Consider the following 5,618-nt stretch of genomic DNA (forward strand, 5'->3'; position numbering starts at 1 on the left):
GTCACTGAGTTACCTGTGAATTTGGAGAAATCAAAATGTAAATGAATCTTTTAAAGACTGGGAGGGACTGTTATATTTAGAGGGTACAAACAGTGTCTGTGCTAGACTCTCCATGAATTGCCCAGACCCTGCTGCAGGACGTGTGGTGTTGCTCCTCGGAAGCTTTCCCTGTCTGGCTTGCACTGTAACAGATTTCTCAGGCTGTCTCACAAAATTGAATCTTGAGTTTCTGACTAAAATACGATCTACAACTCTTAAATGACTCTGCAGTGTTTCAAGAATGTTGAAATAGGGGAAAACATGCTTTTAACAAGTATTGAAAGAGCACACTATGACAGCCAAGTTCAGTGTAAAGTTAGCGTGTCTGAACAAAGTAGTTTAAAACGACAAAAGAAAGGAAAGTCATTAAAGGAAGCTTTTTCAGTTCAAACTCACAGTAATACTAAAGTAGCAGTAACATATAAACATATAAATGAATAAATACTAAAAAAAGAAAGATGATTTTTCAATATTGTCCAAATGTATACCTTTTTAGAGAGAGAGGACGTATCACTTTCCCTTGCATAAATACCCTCCTTAACTGATTGATGGGCTAAGGTGGGCATCTCGAGCCATGCAGGATTGTGCTTCTTTAAGCCTCCAGACACCTGCGCTGTTGAAGACGTGGAGATTCACCCTCTGCAGACACACCGAAGTTGCAGGCACAAATGTCACAGCAGGGTCACAGCTTGACGGGTGCTTGGCTCCACAGGACAACAGGTTGTATGTCTTTAAAGGTGAATTATACGATGCCATTACCTGTGATAGCAGGGTCTTGACCATAGTGACCTAGAAGATCCCATTTACCTTTATTTGTTCTCTTTTTTTTTGGTGTCAGAATGTAAAAGAGCCTCTCTCCAAATACAAACAAAAGCATAGCAATACTTTAGTGAGTGCCAAAGGAGATGGCAGATCAAGTCGTCATTTCTCAGCGGCGCTGCCATTATGGGAAGCTTTGCTGACAGTTATGAATGTCACTCATTAAAACACCCTCACACGGTTCTGATAAGTCTAAATAGTACTATTTTATAGTCAATGTCACTGGCGCCGCAGAGGGCATGAAAGTCGTCTTTTAAATTCATTCCTCAATGTAATCTGAATGCACCTGTATTGTCTACTAGGTGTTTTCTGAACACAGCCAAATAAATTTGGCATCGGCTGCCACAGGAACTGTCCTTCTGAATAATCTCTTGTGTTGTTGTCTGAAATGATTGCTTATTTCAAACATACAGGTTGGCACTTCATTCTTTTTTGTTTGTTTGCTTGCTCGCTTGTTTTTAACTACCAAGTTACTACCGAGTTACCTCTACTCATTTGTGGTTCCAGACTTCTCTGGTCTCCTCGTGTGTTCTGCACTTTCTGGATGTGGTTCATTTTTTTTTTTAGAAGGAGGACCATTATATTTTGCTCTGTTGCTGCACATACTGCCAGTGAACATCTTTCCCCTTCACAGCCATGAGCTCCTCCGTGTGCCGAATGTGGGTGCCTGCCCAGAGCAGCATAAATACACACTGGTGGTGGTTACAAGCCTGAAAACTGCAGCCCCCTGCGCTCGCTTAACAAGACAGCCTGGTTTTACACTCGGTTCCTTAAGTGCTGGGTACTGACGTCCTCTTGGCTATCATCACCCCACTAAAGAAGGTTTTCATTAACAGTAGAAAAGAAAAAGCATTAAAGCTCCTCTTTGCGATGAGGTCAAATCTACAGGTGACCTTGTGGATCTGTGTCCCCCGGCCTTGCTCATCAGCCCTGCTCTCAGGCAGCCTGGATGCTCCTTTCCTGGGAGACCACGCTATGTGTGGCAAAGGAGCATCTGGCAAAATGTGTGACGGCAGAAAATGTCCCCTTCTAGTCGTGTGGCACTCCACCATGCGGCACAGTCACTGCTTTATCATTCTCTTAAAAAGGGGCATAGGAAGGTGTACAAATTTTGCCACTTCAGAATAAGTGTTGAAATATTTTAATGCCTCCTCCATGCCTTTAAATTTGGAAAGCTCAATATAGGGAGGGGAAAAGTGAGGGGAACTATAAATAAGAAATGAGTGTGTGGGATAAATCTAAATCCAATCCATGCTACATGTCACACCACCCCGTCAAACTCTCTCATGCCTCACCAGCGGGATGTGGCTGCAGGGAGTGCTGTGTGGAGTTGCTGCCTGGACTGTTGGCTTCTTTTGTGGTTGTTGGGAATAATGGCTTAGCGTCAAAATCAGGCTCTTGTAGAAGTTCAAGCAACCTTGGAAAAAATGAGCAATCACTTCTAGTAAGGTCACAAGCTAATGAAATATAAAAGACGTCTAATAATTGCACTCCGATGAAAGTGTTAGCAATCATCCTTGCATGTCTGATATCCCAAGCACGCCCCATGTGTCTAGTACATACATTTATGGTACAACACTCATGCTTCCTGACTTATACTGGTGCTTTCCAGACTTAAGCATGCATGTAAGTATGAATTTTGTGTTCAATTTGCCACACAAATCACTAAATTGGATGCACAGGCAGCTTCTATGCCTTCACAAGAACTTTTTCTAATGGATATTTCATATTGCAGCAGTCATTTTTAATAACTAAAAATGTTCTTAGGAAAGCTTTAAAGTTTTCCAAGTCTGGATTACAGCTTGAGCCTGCAAGGTGTTGAATTCATAGGATTTGGTTCAGCAAAGCATTTCTAGGGCTACTCACATGCTTAAAAGTGCAGAGTTATTTGGCATTGCTTTGCTGCATTGATTAGTGAGATATTGTGGTTTGAACCCATGGTGGGGACAGGAGGCCAGGTAACAAGGAAGAGGCAGGCCACCCACCGCTGACAGCCAGCCATAATCACCAAAATTGTGTTAAAATAGTCTTGATTTCCTACATGATAGAAATAGTGCCATAATCTTAAAGTATGTGTTTCTATGACAGGAGGCTTGAGCAGGTTACATGAAGTAGCTGCTAATGTTAGAAGACTTCTGAAAGCCCTAAAGAACTATTTACCCAATGTAGCATTTTTTGCCCTTGGGGACAGGTTAATAGAGGTGTCTCTTTTCCAGATGATTTTCACAGATATCTGAACAAAAAGCCTTTTTATTGAAAATGTTGTCTATATTAACAAAGTTTTATGATCTAAAAAGCTTGCTTTGGGTTTTTGCTAGACAAAGAGCCTTAACATCAGCTCCTGGAGCAAGGACAGATGAGGACCTGGGTCGCTGTTCCTAGAATTAATTTATACAGCCTGGTGGGAAGGTATGAAAATCACCTTGTCAGACCCTTGCCAGGTCATTCTCAGCTGCTTTCAGACTCATTATGGGCCCATGTAACTGGAGGTGTGAGTTGGGCTGGCCTGGATCACTGAAAATGTCAAAGAAACTCTGTGGCAAAGAGCTCCCAGTGGTGGTCCTGGAATAAGAGACTACAACCAAGAGTTGTGTTATGGTGTTCATGGAGCCAGGACTAGAAACCCCATGAGGATAAATTCCTTACTGAATAGAAAGGCAACAATTACCCTACAGATCACAACGGGCAAAGGTAAACTCATTTTGTTTTTTTAAAAGGTTTTATTAAGTATACAAAAGCTTCCAGAAGGCATATTGGGAAATGTTCAGGACCTTCTATCAATGCCTTTTTTTACTAAAATACCATAGGTATATTTGACAGAAATAAAAAGTACTAAAAACACAGCAACAAAAGCCTGTATAGTATAGATTTTGTTTTTCAGAGAAAATACAAGATACTACAAAAGATAAAATTTAAGTCTACTGAAGTCAATGGCAAAAGACCATTATTCTTTAGTGAAATGAAAGATTTCACCAAAAAGGTTTTGTACAAGAAGATATGAGTGATCTAAATTTAATAGTATAGTGTATTTATGAAAGTATTTTTACAAGCCTTTCTTCATAGTGTGTACACAAGGGATAATTAAACACAGTTCTTCAGTGACAAAAGTAATGAAAAAATACTATCTATCTGATCACATAAGGGTATCACTGAAGCAAAGGAAACCTAGCCTTTGGACTGGTGCTAGCTTTGGATTCGGGTGATCTGTCTGAAAAGTCCTTGTTTTTATCTAGTCATTTCGAGCGAAATCCACAAAAGGCTGAAGATTCAACTACATGATGCCATGTTCTTGGGCAACAGCTGCTTCTTATAAAATACATCAGTGCTCACTGTCAGAGTCCAGATCTTCCCAGATCAAAATTATCACCACTGGATGAGAGCCTTCTATGTGTCCTTAGCTGCAGCTCTTCATCACTGACCTGGGGAAATTTTACTTCATGCAACAGGATGGCATGAGGCCACCAGGTATTGCAGTGCTATTGCAGAAGGTGCGGGCAGCTGTGTTTGGATTCCCTCCAGGATGGATGTAACTTAACCAGGTTAAAAAAAATATGGCACAAGGTCACAGCTCTAAGACAGTGTTTAAAATCATTAACCTTGAGCAGTATGAAGCACAAAGCAAGCAGGATGCACTGCAGAGAGGGCTGTGGTTTCATGCACGACTGTCCGTGGTATTTCCTATTTTCTAGCAGGGGGATACCTGTGCTTGACCTCCCCTCCTCAGCTGCCAATGTTTTCCTTCAAGCAGGTACCCAACTCCAGGGCAGTGGATCCCATTTCAGCTGTGGCATGCCTAAGCTTTATTCACTGATGCAATGATGCCCATAGCTCCTCTGTGCTTCAGCTCTTCATTTACACAATTAATTAATAGCAACAACGCGTACTCCCTCACTAGGGTGTTGTAAAGAAAAAGCATGCTAGAAATGATAAAGCACTCAGATATTGCATAATAAGGGCTGTGTGACCTCCTAGGGAAAATTATAAAGAATTTGCACTGTTCAAATGTGGATCAAAGTTTAAGCCCTTTAAGACTAAGTTTCTGCCCCACACAGATAAAGAACCTGGAAGAAGGACTCCTGTAGCATGTCGGCCTTGTGCTGGCCCCCTGCATAATGCCACCTTTCTCAAAGCATTTTGCTAAATGCAGAGTTCCCTGAGAAAGTCCCTGGTCAAGCCATGATGAGCCACCCCAAGTTAGTTCCTTCCTAGCACGCTCCAGCCACAAGGACAGGCTGCCTTGCTGCCACTTCACGCACAGGCGTGTACTGCCCCGGTTCTGTTCAAGCAGCTCTCTCATGTTGTATTTAAGATGAGCATAAAGGTCTATTTTACATTTCCATGAGACAGAGGTGCAAGTCACAGTGCAGCTGCCAGCAGAAGGCAGCACCAAATCCCTGGGATAATTTTGACACTACAGTCAAAGAGAGTCAAAGAGTTTTGATCACATGGGGAGAAGACCGAGCCACCACAGTACTCAATGCAAAGCCCATTCAGGCTGCTGTTGACTCTGATGTCCATTGGCCTTTTCACCAAGTAGAGCTGTACAACAAGTAATAGAAATGGGGCATCAGTTACACCCTTACTCAGCCCCTCTGGGAAATGAAAATATCTGAAGAAAAATGTTGCAGGACCTTTGGTATGCAAATGAATACTGCACTGTGTGTCCCAGCACTTTGGAAGAAACTAGACTTGTTTCTCTTCTAGTCTTCTCCTACAACAAAGAAGAGGATGCACATGGCACAGCATAGGGCAAAATTTAA

Source organism: Phaethon aethereus, assembly GCF_964289735.1.
Source record: "Phaethon aethereus genome assembly, chromosome: 11".
NCBI lineage: Eukaryota > Metazoa > Chordata > Aves > Phaethontiformes > Phaethontidae > Phaethon > Phaethon aethereus.